General features: G+C 36.5%; 1 long non-coding RNA gene across 4 annotated transcripts; it reads right to left on the minus strand.

Annotated features, from left to right (window-relative positions):
• Positions 1 to 205: 205 nt before the first annotated feature.
• Positions 206 to 15111, minus strand: LOC136851749 (uncharacterized). 4 transcript variants are annotated; one of them, XR_010856963.1, is made up of 5 exons: positions 14949 to 15111; positions 9578 to 9718; positions 7645 to 7739; positions 7108 to 7373; positions 206 to 464 (listed from the first exon to the last, which is right to left on the minus strand). It is a non-coding gene; the product is annotated as an uncharacterized lncRNA (long non-coding RNA). The 4 variants fall into 4 exon arrangements; XR_010856965.1 differs by having other exon boundaries at positions 9578 to 9724; XR_010856964.1 differs by having other exon boundaries at positions 9578 to 9800.
• Positions 15112 to 15769: the final 658 nt, after the last annotated feature.

A 15769-nucleotide genomic window follows, 5' to 3' on the forward strand; every position in this document is an offset into this window, starting at 1 on the left:
TAGCGGCGGCAACCTTCAACTAAGGTCTAGAAATTTTTTGTAAGTATATATGCTCCCCTTTTTCATGATGTATCTTCATCTTCTTAGTTCAGAACTATAAGAACAAAAAAATGTAATTATGGATTTGAAAAACTCCTAAAATAAAATTTCTCAATCCCTGAGCAATCTTAATTGCAAGCCACAGCAAAAAAAAAAAAAAAAAATTTATATAGACTGGTCCAGATATTTTTTAAAACTCGCCCTGGATTACCGGCTTTCAAAATATTTAAAATCGGGGTACAGTCCTCTTGTACATCTTGGATTTTCCACTTGCTGCTTCTTGAACATCTTAATGGTTTTCTCTGTAATACGCTTGCTGCTTCTTGAACATCTTGGTTTTTCTCTGTAATCCGCTTGCTGCTTCTTGAACATCTTGGTTTTTCTCTGTAATCCGCTTGCTGCTTCTTGAACATCTTGGTTTTTCTCTGTAAAACAAAAAAATAAGACATTAAATATTTAAACTCTACAAACTAAAAAACTCTACAAACTAGAAAGTTTTTAATAACTTTAAACACGAATATCCTTATGAACATACTACAGCTTTAGCTAGCATGAATAATACTGTCAAATACAGTCACATTAAAACCTGCCCCATGATTTACTTTAACTTGGAACTATTGCTGTCTAAAGAATACACATTTGCTTTCACTGAAAAGATCTAATAAAGAATGATGAATTAGCGAGGAATGACAAAAAAAGAAAACAAACGTCATCTTAGTACCACCGCCAACCGAATGGTTGCAGTGTCTCGACTATGAGCAAATGCGGCAAAGTGACGCCATTCTTCGCCTACTATATACACCAAAACATACCTGGCAATAATGCCTAACCATAGTTGCCAACTATTTCAATATGTGATTTTTGAGATCCATTTTTCACCAGCACTATGAAACACTTGAATCCGGCAGACAAACGAACCAAACCCTAAAAAAGCACTTGAATCAAGATCGTTTAACCAGATAACCATTCTAATGACCTTCATTTTAACAAACCGTAAAACGCTACCAAACAATTTACAGGGGTTAAATATTTCATACTGTAATCTTGTCATTCTTGCCACGCACGCTGCTATTCTTACCTATCTAACAATGCATGTATATATATTCAAACTAGCTTTATCAAAAATAAAGTATACAGTAACCCTATCTAGGATACATCCCGATTCCCTCTCCAAATACCCAGCCAAGGACCAAATCACAAAGCAAATCTGTTGTAATGACCAGTCAAAGTGGAATTGTTTGGCGACGATAGAAATCCTGTCATGGAATCATGTGACAAAAACAATACAAACTTGATGCAAAACCCAATGGAAGAGGGATCATCCTAAATGCTATTAACCTGCCCAGCCCCGCATAAATGAAAAGGATAAAAGGACTCGACCACGAAAGCAGGGAGGAATTACCTCCAAAGGATGAATGGTTTTCAGGACGTGGAGTTCGTGAGCGTAATACAAATACTATTATTAGTATTAGTTCTAATTATTTTTCCGGCCATTATAAATAAGCTTGTCTTAGCACTTAACAAAACCCATAGAACTATACCAAAGATAATCTGGGACCTAATTAAATCACTGTCTCTGGTTCACAAAAGTACACTATACACGTTAATCAGCTATAACACTTGACCAGTTACATATTTGATCACAACTACCATAACCATTCATTAATTATCTAAACTTTCATTTTCACTACCTCCTGAGAAATTCTACCTACTATTGTAGTCTAAAAGAATTCTTCCTACTATTATTGTCCCATAAAAAATTCTACCTATTGTAGTCTCCTAAAAGAATTCTTCCTACTACTATTGTCCCATAAAAAGTTCTACCTACTATTGTAGTCTCCTAAAAGAATTCTTCCTACTACTGTCGTCCAATAAAGAAATAATTCCTACTATTGTAGTCTCCTCCAAAAATCTCTTCCTACTACTGTTGTCCCATAAAAAAATTCTACCTACTATTGTAGTCTCCTAAAAGAATTCTTCCTACTACTATTGTCCTAGACAAAATTCTACCTGCTATTGTAGTCTCCTACAAAAATCTCTTCCTACCATAATCATTATTTGGTAACATTAACTACTACTACCTGCGCTGATCTCATCAGAAGAAAGAAAGAGAGAGAGAGAGAGAGAGAGAGAGAGAGAGAGAGAGAGAGAGAGAGAGAGAGAGAGAGAGATGAAGCAAAACGGCATGCAATAAAATTCGTACCCAAAGAGTTTATCAATAACCCACGTCTGTACCAACATGGTACGATTTGTCTCTTGGCAATATTACACGGTATGAGAACTTCATCTAGTTTTAAGAAACCCGTTTCATGTGGTAACAGGCAACCTATTCAATAAAATGAAAATATAACTTATGGTGATATTTAAACCTCAAATAAGAATGCACACTATACAAGAATATTACTCCTTAAAAATTTGACTGTCATCACCTGTACACTCAAATTTGACTGTCCTCACCTGTAGCCTACACTCTCAAATTTGAATGTCCTCACCTGTACACTCAGTCTCAAAAAGCACCATCAAACACCTTAACTAACAGCGGCCTGCTTAACGTAAACTTGGTCAGTCGCTAATAGAAGCTACAACAAAATTTGTCATCTTCATGCTACCTTAACGAGACCAACGAATCATCTTATGAGACCCACAAGGCTTGCCAAATAAATCTGAATTTCAATTGAAGGGAAAACTGAACAAGCTGAACTATTTTTTTTCCCCAATGGAACTTATGTCTCATGAACATTTCGATATACACAGAATTTACAAAAGGAAACTACATTATAAAAGGAAACTACAAGGTACAAAAATTGACCACACAGACCTGGATGAAATCTGAATTAGCTTCAAACCTGAAGAGACTTGAGAATCAAGAGACCAGTCATAATGGCACAAGACACCAAATGTTAAAAGACAATAGGAAACAAAACAGCAGTTTTTGACATTGATAAAATAATTATTGCAGTTTTCTTTACTGAGCAATAAAACTCTAAAGGCATGGCTTCCTTACATTTTATGATTAACTTCTAGGAATTCTTCTCTCTAACAAGTGTCTGTGGGATCATCTAATGGTTAATGGTTTCACCCTGGTGGAGATTATTTTTGGATAAGTTACATCACAATCACATCTGTCCATAAGTTAATTAATTTCAGTTTGATGCAACATTTATTGATTTTCATAAACTGACTGGATACTGGCATAAAATCCTGGAACTTCAAGTTATAGTTCTCGCCAGTGTCATGTGATGTGCTACAATATTCGTGGAGTAGTACACGAAACGACATAAGTTTACCAAGTAACCGCCTACAATATATTTATATTTCACGTACTAACTCAGGTCCTTATTCCAGCCTTAAATAACCAGTACTTCTAAAACATGGCGTCATTCCTGGGAGAAGGAATGTTGCTATAATTTCATCTGTCTCATTCCAGATTGTACTATTTGTGACCTCCATCACCATGGCACAAGATACAAAAGCCTAACTTGTGTTTGTTATTAATTTCAATGCTCACCATTGAGAGGGGCTGGATTCTGTTTCTCTCATTGATTGTCATGGCCTGAGAGCTGATAATTCTGAATATACCTGTATGAGGTAATGCATAAGTCAGGTAATGCACAGATTTCCGTAGTCGAGTTGTTCATACAACTTGAATTTCTGATCATATTTTTACACCTTTTTCAGAAGAAAACTGAACACGCTGTCCTAGAATGGAATTTTGAATTGAATTGGTTTCAACTGTATGAGGAAGTTGAGTATATTGATTTGTAAGCAAATTATTCTCATTTCTTGGACTACTATATATATTTAAGACATAGCTTGGTTCACATAGAAAAATTATACCAAACTAGGAGCTGTGGCTCCAACTTCATGGCTCAGCTGAAAGTGAATACAATATGGTTATTAAATAAACCCCTTCTGGTACAACCCATGTAAATAAATGGTGAGCCAAAGTCAAACTGTGTACTTTATTCAAACAGTTTCTACTTTCTTTAAACCTCTGTCTATATGACAACACCCTTTTGGCTGACGTTTCCGACACTTACGCAGAGCAGTGACAATGTTACTATTTCCTTCCAGGTGAAATTTGTTTGGCTCCCAAATCTGGTGAAATTCAAGAATTTTTTTTACCTGATCTTGATGCTTACGGGGCTGTGTGCCTACAATGTATTTTTCCATTGTTAACTCCGCTAAAAATGATGATTCTTAGCTCGCCTAATTTATGCAGGTAGACAGCTAGAAGTACGTGGTAATTCTTTCATTTATTGAATTGGTAATGCCACTCCATTAGACAAATGTGGTTGTCGTAGGTTTACTACTGCTGATTTCTATATAGTCTGCTATTACCCCCATTTCATCACAAGTCTTCCATGTCTGTTGGCAAAGTGACTGAATGTCTATGCTGATACTATCTACCTGTTACCTAATTTGCAGACTGGTCTTCAAAAAAGGCCTGGGTACTTGTGATGCTCTCCTTTCAATTCTAGTATTATACATAATCAAATCCCTGGATTCTAGTGAAATCTGTATGATTGGTCTTGACATCAGTGCTGTATTTGTCAGTTTTACCCAGAAGGGGAGCTGAACCATTACTTGATATCACTGATTTTATAACTATTAAACTTTAGAGCTGTTTCTGAAGGGCACCATAGGAACTACAGGGATTTAATCTATAAAGCTCCTCTGGTTAGTTTTCTCTGTCCATTACTTATTTCATATGCACTATATGTTGTTTCACCTTGAAAACTGTTGCTTGTGCACATGATTGTACTTTTTGCAAGGTATTTGCAAGATAAACTGATGGAATGACTGACCATTTCCCTTTCTGCAAATCTATGTATGATATTCCACCTTTGCACAGTCTGACTGAAAACGATTTGACCTTGTGGGAGCTGTAATGACAAGGTATCACGCACACACACACACCAACACAAAAATGGACAATGTCCCTTCATGCACATGAAGTGCAGTGTGCTTATCTTCGTACCTTTCAACAAATTCTATCTCTATTAGTTATGAAGAATCCAGAGGTCCACACCATGCTGTCACCTCCATTTTACATGTTACCACAAAGGGTACTTTAAGGAAATCGCCTATGCCGGCATAAGGCAGATTTATTCTAAACTAACCCACTGAAATATCTCTAATATTGGAGGCCTACAATGACAAGATAAGACAGCACTAATTAACAGGCAGACGGATATCATCCCAAGTTTGACCGAAATCACTTCAGCCAAGTACGAAATAGGAGTTGCAATGGGCAGATGATTGATAAAGTGTGAATCTCCTTTCATGCATGTCTATAAACAGCAAGTCTACCTCCGTACTAAATTTGGCAAACTCCTAGAATTAAAAGAAAAAAGTGGGACTGATGCATTGATAGGAATAGTGTCTCCTTTTAAGCAAAAAATGCACGATGATCAACTTATGTACAACCTGGGACTGGAATCCATTCAACCAAGAATGGGTTGTGACAAGAGGGTGAGTGCGACACACAAACTGGTGTCACATGATCTCTATCCATACATGACGGTGCATGGTGGTTTACCTTGGCACCAACTGAGACTGAAATCCCTTCAAGTGTCAAGACTTACTGACTAAACAATCTTCCAGGCACATCTACGCATGATGGCCTACCTTTACACCACATTAAGTCTAAAATCCCTTCAACTGTGTAGGAAGAGCCGCAACGACAAGGTAATTGTGACATTTACTGATGCACTGACAGATGGGTGATCTTGCATAATGGCCCACCTTCATATAAAACTTGAAAAACATTCAATGTGTAATCTTCGAGTACTGCAAAAGTATTGCATATCCCCAACCAGGCCCCCTGACCAACTCCCTTCTCAAAATATTCTGAATGATTTACTGAAAATAACTAAACTGTGGGTCCTGCAAAGGTAATTAACACCTAACAATTTTCCCTCAATATGATGTATTGCGAAATATCAATTCCTACAAGGGCAGTTACTTAAGTATGAAACTAATGGTCATTGTTACTTTGTTGCCCTTCATGAAAGGGTTTATTATTGAAGCAAGTAAGCCATATATAAATTCTAAATCTCTTACAGTTCAAAACTTTCAAGCCAAAATTACCTAAAAACCTGTCATAACTTGAGACAAACCTTTTGGGAGTTTTTGGAGGAGTTAAAAAAAAAAAAAAAAAAAAAAAAAATAAAAAAAAAAAAAAAAAAAAGTTAGTCATACAAACAACCTCCCTTCATGTTTAAGTATGATCTGCTTCACTACCTAGTCTGGCTGAAATCCCTTCACCATCTGGGGAGAATTATGACGACAAACGTGACACAACGATACACAGGCAGGCAGAACGATAATCTCCTTTCTTGAGTGTGTGATGACGATCTACTCTTGTACTAAGATGGTCTGAAATTCTTCTTGAGTAAGAGATGCAATTTCATGACAGCTCAAGCAAAATAGAAACTGAAGATCAGACAGAAAATTGACCACTTTCTCCCTTCATGCGCCCTCTATGCATGTTAATCTACGTTTATACAAAGTTTGGCTAAAATTCCTTCAACTGTTTATGAGTTAAGGCAAGCTAAGTGTCACAGAGCTGAACAAGCATTCTCCTTTAAAGGTAAGCTCACGAAAGGCAACCTAGGGGCAGAACCACCGAGCTGTTGCAAAATACCACAGGGACTGAACATAAAACACAATCAGTGCTAAGCACCGGCTCTCCATCTCCATCTAAGTTGTGACCAGGGACGACTGGGCAGTGGCTGCTAATGACACTATGCCAACACCTGATAGTCTATTCTTATACCAAGTTTGACCAAAATCCCTTAAACCATGTTGCTAAGTATATAAAATCCCTTCAATATAGAGTATCAGATAATAAACACTTTGTACACCTCTCTCATTCATACCCATGGAACACCATACCTGAACGACTTATGAGTTTAAGTCCCTGGAATACCCATCTTAACATTAATTGTATGCTGTAGTCACTAGAAAATTAAATAAGGACTACTATGTAAACCATAGATAAACACTTTGTATCCATTCCTCTCTCACACACATAGTACCCTAGGAAATAACATTTTAACTTACCATTATGGACGTCTCATTGCAATATTGCACGTTTCCACGAAGTCATGAGGACCACCTTTCTTCAGCTTGTCTAGGATATCAAGCACCCTCTTTCTCTTGGCAGGTGGTGGTGCAATCACGCTGACACAAACAGGAAAAATAGCTCTGGCCATGACCAAGGCCAGCCCACAAAAGCATTTTTGGGGTCAAGGTCCACTCTTCTTATTTCTTTCAAGCACTGCATTCAGGCTTCGCCTAGGTTATAGTTTACCCGTTCCAATCGGCCTCTGAAAAAACAGTTTCAAATATTCAAACACCTTAACAACAATAGTTCCCTAAACACCATTTACTAATATTAAAAGTATTTTTCAACAAGCTGATGCAAATGTTGAACAGTAGAAAAAAAAAAAAAAAAAAAAAAAAAAAAAAAAAAAAAAAAAAAAAAAGGCAACTGTCACCTCAAGTAATACATTTAGGTTTTATTGACTTATTCCATATCAGTAGTCTTTTTGCCACTACAGTTAGGATTATCTTGAAATAAATTATACCAAACTGTACCTCAAAAGAATGTGATATCCCATTTTGATGTACTGCACCAAATGCAATAACCCTGTCGGACGAAAGGTAGCACTGGCTTCGTGTATTCTGCGGTCCTGAAATGCAAATACAGTAAATACTTATTAATACTACAAAGTCTTAATTCACATTAACCCCATTATCTAAAAGTTGAACACTACCAAGAAATATTGCAAATTCATTCTGGATAATTTGCATTTTGCCTACATAAACAGCACCTAATATCTCTCCTACAAATAAACCTTTTAGGAAAACCGGAAAAGTTGTCAAGGTGTGGTGGCGAGTGAGTGAAGGGATGGGGTACCACCTAAGAACTAAGTTAGGTTAAGTTAGGGCCAACCCTATTTTTTGACTTTTTTCTATAGGGCCAAAGATAAGGACCCAGTGCCCTAGGTTAGGTTAAAAACACAATTGTATTTCACTTGTTTTGGGTTTTCCCTCAACCAAAAGCCCTGGTTTCCCAGTGTTGCTCAACAGCAGAATATAAACTAATTTGCTTACTGAACTGAAAGTCCAAAGGCTCAAAGCACCATTAAAAGTGGAAAAATAATTTTCAACTCCAAAAAAGGGACTATGGTTTGAAGCAAAAAATTTTCACCACATTTTATATCTATAGTACAGTAATCTTGCAAATTGGTCTACATTAGTAGCATTTGACAGATATTTTCGTCTTTAGTAGCTGGCTGTTGTAGCCTTTGGTAAGTGTTCTACTCAACTATAGTCAAAATAACAGTTTTAGCCTTTTCACCCTCTGATTCAGAAGGGTCATGAGTAAACCTCATCTTTCCACCAGGCACAAATCTATTCAGTTTTGTTGGTTTCTGCTCGTATAGCAATACAAGGAATGAAGGCCAAAGATACAAATTTTTAATTACAAAATTCCCAAACTTTTAAGTGAGATGGACCATGAAAGCTCATATTCTAAGACAGCAACAGCTGTGGTTAGCCCCTGCAATATAAGGATTCGAGGAGAGACTTCAAGGGATCTAGCTACACTCTGAGCAAGAGTGTCTGAAATAAATCTGACCCACATCACAATTGGGCATACTAGATTAACCTATATTTCCTTTTGTATGGAGCCAGTGTAGTAGTACCCTATCCGATGAGCACAACCTGGTATGCTGTTCCAAACCATTTACAGAGGAATTACAATTAAGATAGGATATCTACGAGGTGCAACGTTTAACAAAATATAAACCTATTTGCTGATATTCATTTTCTCACTGAGTAAAATTTTTAGGGTCCTTCATCCCTTACAGAATATCTAAATGAACTTGGTGTTTGGTAACAGAGATAGGTCCAAGGCCTAGGTCTTAAACCTCATAACAGGCCAATCAATCAGTCTAGCCTTAGAGATTGCAGGCTTTTACATTAAATAAGTAACCGTTAGCAATGATAGTTAGGTTACGTTTCAAATGCTGACCAGGAAAGACAGTGAAATAAGAGACTTGCTCCAGCTTGGGCCTTCTGAGGCGATAGCACTGGCCTAGCCTGGCTTAAAATGCTACTAGGACAATATCATTAACCTTGCGTTTAAAGCTGAATGTTAATTGATGGGCAATTAACGTTATGATCAAACTAATAACTGACCACAATTTTTCCTAATACTCTATACGCACTCATTTTCTTTAAACTTCTGTCATATTTCGAGTACATTTTGCACTGGAGTGAATTTTTTACAAAGACTTACTAAGTATCGATAAGCTATGATAAAGGTAAGCTGAGGTACCAGTACCTATGTATAAGCACACTTTGATTAGGGCATATTCCTCAAATCCAAAAAAAAAAAAAAAAAAAAAAAAAAAAAAAAAAAAAACTACTACAATATTCATCAGCTCACCGATTCTCTCGTATAATTTCAAATTAAACAAGTTAAAATTCTCTAAGACAACGAAGAAAAAACCTAAAATCTCACCTCATTAACAAAATGGCTGCTACGATTTCTGGACAACATTAATGGACGGTCCGAGGTGTTCCTTCATACTGACGGTAAAAACCAATCACTGGTCTCCACGGGTCATGGATCAGTTAACCGGGGCAGCTAGTATTTTTAACTCTGAAACTGCGATATCCTTGTGAAGAGGTTGCCAGGTTCCCATTACCTTGAAAGCCACCCAAATTTTCCATGGTTTACTTGCCTGGCTTTAATACGAAAGGCAAAGTTGAAGACAAATTCAGTAATGATTGCAATCATACTGGAATCTTTGATCTATCTTATAAAAATTGGTAGCTAGCTGTAGCTTATCAGGATAATAATATTAAGTATTATTTCATTCTGAATTGGACACTTGTCTTTAAGTGAATTAGCAAAAATGAATGGGTTACAAAAATTGGCTTGTAAGCTGTAGATGCTCATAATATCGGGTTTATATTGAATGCCAAATTGAAAGCAACAATAAATAAAATATTCAATGACTAGTTATTAGTTAATGGCTTGCTGACATAAAAAAGGCCCCATTCAGCGTAAGCAAAAAGTGCAATAGCAGTGATTCTTCTTCCAATAATGCCTGGAAATTTAATCGTCTGTTCATTCAATGCGGACAAAGGAAAAATGACCAGAGCCTGTAACTAAAACAGAGTAAATAATCTACAGCAATTTCAAATTGTCATTCTGACATACACCCGAGAGAGAGAGAGAGAGAGAGAGAGAGAGAAAGCATTTCCAGAAATTTTACTGCCTTATTCCTATAACAAAACTGGTCCAAGTCATATAAACTTACGGAAAGTATGGAAATTATGAGTCAACCAGTTTGAGCTCTATTGAGGACAGCACAAATTTTTCAGATACTTTTTTTTTTTTGGTCACCCCAAACCCTGATTATTTCCAGATACTTTTTTTGTCCGTTGAAAAGGGAAATTTATTACTACGCCAAGAGGAAAATACTTTGCCAGCCTCTCTCTCTCTCTTAGATTAAGTGAATTTTCCCTCCTTACTGGCGTAACTGCAAACGAAGCGTTCAAATGTTTAAAACCAAGGTTAAGTTTCGTCCCCGAACACATGGCCATTTAAGGTAACAAACTTTCTAATGAATTTACGCCTGAAGGTAAAACTTGAAGCTATAACCTCACAAAAACAGCCTAAAATAAAATAAATAAACGAAATCACGTGAGAAATACTGAAAAAAAAAAAAAAATTTTGCAAAAAAAAAAAAAAAACACCTCGTTTTTCATCCGTCAAAAAAAAAAAAAAAAAAAAAAAAAAAAAAAAAAAAAAAAAACAAATGACAATGGATGACTGGAGTTCACTTCGAGTCAATGGGAATGAATGAACGGATGAATGAATGAATAAATGAACGAGGGAATAAATGAATAATGATTGTACGTTGTCAGGAAAATAGTAAGAGGCAAGGCGTGTGTGTGTGTGTGTGTGTGTGTGTGTTTGTTGCAGAGACGGCAGGTGTTGACTATTCGTACAAGACGGGGAGTGTGTCAATGCAAAGATGAAGAATTTAATGTTATTCGGGCAAAATTGCAAGGCATCTACAAAGAGAGAGAGAGAGAGAGAGAGAGCGTAGGACGTCTCTTTTATTCCATGTAAACCAAAACTGAAAGCAGCAAACTACGTTTCCGTAACGTTAGCCTTGCAGAAATCGTGTGAAATAAGTACTGTACTTGGACGAGTCTGAAAATGCGCATTTCTGTACCTAACCTTGTCATTTTCTTTAAACAAAAGGTTGAGGATCATCAATTTAAACTAAACCTCATTACAACACAGCAGGAAACTTTCCTCTAGTAAAGAATGACTTCCCTGAGTGACATTATACAGAAAATTTCTCGTTATCACAATGCTTCATACAGGAAGCCAGAAATTTAATTTTATGCAAATACAGACAAATCACTCGAAGTTAAAAATTTAGTGTAAAATATCAGATTAACTCCAGTACGATTTGAAATACGAATGAATTTTCAAGATATTTTCACATTTTTTTTCCACCTTAATTTGAAACCAGAGGCTAAAAGAAAGTTATCTCTTTGTATTTTTGTCAGCTAAAATTTGAAAAAATTCCTGTATGGACATATCTTGAACTTTATATTATACATTTCATTTTTAGTAAAAGAGGTAGCAGAATATAATAAAGACACGGAATGAAGAACAAGCGGACACTAAATAAGCAAATATATAAATAAATAGTTAAATAACTGAAATGGAATATACAAAAATCTCGGCTAATTCATACCATATATTTATCGCATAAAATCATACCCCTACTAACAAACACTAATAAAAAATGAAAAGGACGAATAAAAACAGACAGGCAGCAAGACATGAATGGAATAACTATAAAAAAAAGTAAAAGTGAAAACAAAAATTTATGCTTAACAACTCCCGCGGAATTTCAACTTGATATCCCCTCCGCCCGGCTGGCAAAAACTGATTAGACAACATCGAGCAACATTTGTGGGACAAAATCCCCCCGATTATTGTCATCGGGGGAATTCAATCACAGCAACAATGCGCCGCCGGGAGGGAAAATCAAATGAAGAGTGATTCATAAAACTCTGATCGATCCCTTGTACTGAAAGCGTTTCATCATTGCCAAACGCAAGTCCTTTCATGCAAGAATAAAGATTGGCCTCGAGACAAAACTCGGGCAAAATGAAAAAGAAAATGTAAGAGAATTTTCCAAAAACTTGTGCCTTTGTTGTAAAACAATGTTCCTCAAGATCCAGCCTCGTGCCACGGGTGTTTCGCGAAGCAGAATTTATTTTCTATTGCAATGGAGTAAGGTGTAATTACTGTAATGTTTTACTTGTACTAGCAAAGAATTCCAAGTTACATACAGAGCATATCCCTCCAGATCGTTATTCGTAACTATTATTATGCCCTATATCAATTTTACTTTTATTAAATCTTGCTACATACAGGATGAACCAACAGCCAAAATATACGATTTCTCTTATTTAATGCTGGTAGGAATATTGGACTAGCAACCCCATAAAAAAAACTAAATATTTACGAGTGTATAAGGGTTTAAAGAACTATACCAACTGCAGCGCAACTTTTCAAGTTACGTAATAGACCAACATAAACCTAACAAGAGGCTATAAGAAGGGAGGCAGCATAAAATGGCACCCGAATCAAGCTATAGTTAATGTTAATCTGCAATTCAGAGCTCCCACACGGTACAGTGGAGTGGAACGGTCTGTGTGGGTGTGGGTGTGTGGGGAGGCTGTTGTGTGGTGGACAGGGAGCAAACTTGTTTAACGGACGTATGGATCCTGTGGACTGGCCTACTAATAGGGCAATTAAGCGCTCGATTAGCAACCATGAATTCAAAACAATGAACAAGTAATTGGTGCAAAAACGAATCAGGGGAAAATGTCGATTATTTGGTGCGTTTGGTTATGCTGTACCTATTTTTTTTTTTAATTAAAAAGCAATCTATCGAAGACCTGCAAATGCGCTCACACACTAAAATAAATGATATAACCACAGACCGAAGTGTTCATCTGACGTCATTTATTTGATGTTAAACAAGCCCTATAAATATTCAGAATAAGAGAAAGTGAGAAAAAAAAAACCAGTATAGTAAAATTAAATAGGTATCAAGAAGAAGGTTAAACACAAAAGTAAAAACTTCGGCGCAATCGAGTTTTCTGTACAGCGTATAACGCTGTATGAAACTAAGACGGCCTCGGTGCCTGTGTTGTTGCGTTGCAAGACGCACGATCATGGCTAACTTTCACCTTAAATAAAATAAAAACTACTGAGGCTAGGGGGCTGAAATTTGGTATGTTTGACGGATGAACGACATAATTTGCAGCCCTCTAGCCTCAGTAGTTGCTAAGATATGAGGGCGGAAAGAAAAAGTACGGACGGGCAGACAAAACCATCTCAATAGTTTTCTTTTACAGAAAACTAAAAGCGCTGGCACTGGACCAAACCTTTGATTCTACGTGTATCTTCTACGAGAAGAACAATAAGAGGTCAGAAAACTTTATGATGAAATTGTTGGTCTCAATGTAAAACCTTGCATGTAATGGTGGGAATTAACATATAAAATCTTATATACAATAACTTGCTATTTAGACTTAATCATTAAATAATTATGCATTGTACATCAAGGGTTCATACGGTATATACGCGTTCTCATTTGTTTACACAATTCCACACACACCTTAACCTCTGAACCACAACTTCTGCCACTACTGTTATTATGCACATATACACACGTGTGCGTGCATACACAAAAAGATCTGATAGTTAACGGCGTCGTAATTAGACAGAAAAACACATGGGAACCGCTTGGGGATTTTCAGGACGGAAAGAAGAGAACCCGAAAAGAAAACGAGGAAGTAAAGATCGCCATGCTAAAATTTTTAGAAAATGGGAATTCAGAAGATATATTACAGGACAAACTTACAATACATGAGCAGTGTAATGAATCGGAACATAACACTTTGGAGGGCTAATTCTTGTTTTCAGAAGAAGCTATACAAAATCTAACACACACAAACATGTAAAAACTAAAAGACATCTGATAAGCTAAATCAGATTATAAGAGGAAATATAATAACTTTGTAAGTGGGAATCATGAATAATCGAGGTGCATAAAAGCAGGTAATGTTGAAAAGTTGCAAATATCCCACACTGGATAACAGAATAGTTTTTCTGGTGTATTTCTATGTTTTCAACGAACCTGATGAAGATGTTCGTCGGAAATCCAGTTTTGGAGTTGAGAGGTTTCGAACCACAACTCCAAGAAATATGGATTTCCGACAAACATTCTCCATCAAATTCGTTGAAATGCATGAAAATAAACCAGAAAAACTACCCCATTATCCAGTGTGGGTATAAAACTCTTAACTCACTAAATCATGAACCATGGCTGTTTAATGCCACTCGCACAATGTTCACATTTTGCGTAACAACGCAACTACTCAGTACGTCATTTTTAGTTCGCATTTTGCTCATGGCTTTGTAACAGTGGTGTTTTCAGGTTACAATTTTGCCGTATTAGCCGTGGAGGTGGTGGGGGGGTCATGTCTTACCTTGTAAGTCGTAATTTGAAGAACTTTAAAAACGAGTAAATTTTATAAGTTGCTGATATAAAAATACCATGTACCATTGCGGTGTTTACCGGTTACAATTTTGCTGTATTAGACATGGGGGTGGGGGGAGGCGGTAATGCCTTACTTTATAAGTCGTAATTTGATGAAGTTCTTTTTAAAAATAGGTAAAATTTTATAAGTTGCCGATATAAAATAATGCCACGCAACATAGGGGTGTTTACTGGTTATAATTTTACCGTATTAGTCTTGGAGGGTGGGGGTTATTCTCTTACCTTATAAGTCGTAATTTGACGAAGAGCTCATTAAAAATGTAGGTTACAATTTCAAAACTCCGTGAGACTGCAAATGCTCAATAAAATGTTCACTTTTTGAATGGAGATTTCGAATGAATAGCGATTGATCGTAAGGAAAACCATTACGAGTTGCCTCTACAATGGCCATACGTAAGACTAACGCTGATCTACAAAATACAAATTCAAATGAAAGCGCGATACAGACCTAATGACGTGTCCCAGATAATGCAGTATAATTGGCTAAGAAAGTCACGCGATATAATATATTGCCAATAGCATTTAGTCATCGGAAACCATTCAAATTCATTGGGGGAATTTGATAGTCTGGGAGGGACTTCAAAAAACGCGCCTACGGGAAACAATCGCATTCATTGGATCATTTGAATGCGTGGGCGGAACTTCAGCCAAACAGTCTGCAACGGACACGTACAAACGCACGCACAGGAGCGATTTCAGGCGGGGGTAAGATGAAGTGAACTTAGATTTTAGAGTGAAAATTCGGGTTTTTTTTAAATAAATTCATAATGAAAGTACATTTTAGTTTGCGACTAGTGGTATTGGGCTTCAAAATGTTAGTTTTTAGGAACTCTACACAACTGTGTAGGTTATATAGCTGTATCGTATATTGGTCACTTATAAAACATTACCTAAAGGCAAATAAAAAGTATCAAATTAGAAATTTGTACATATCTGAACGATGGAAAGAAGCAGGGAAATTGGTTTAAGGATAAAATTTGGCAATAGAAAGGCAGGGTGAGGAATAAATGTAACAATTCAACAAAAACTGACCAAGACATTCT

Source organism: Macrobrachium rosenbergii, chromosome 24, assembly GCF_040412425.1.
Source record: "Macrobrachium rosenbergii isolate ZJJX-2024 chromosome 24, ASM4041242v1, whole genome shotgun sequence".
Classification (NCBI taxonomy): domain Eukaryota; kingdom Metazoa; phylum Arthropoda; class Malacostraca; order Decapoda; family Palaemonidae; genus Macrobrachium; species Macrobrachium rosenbergii.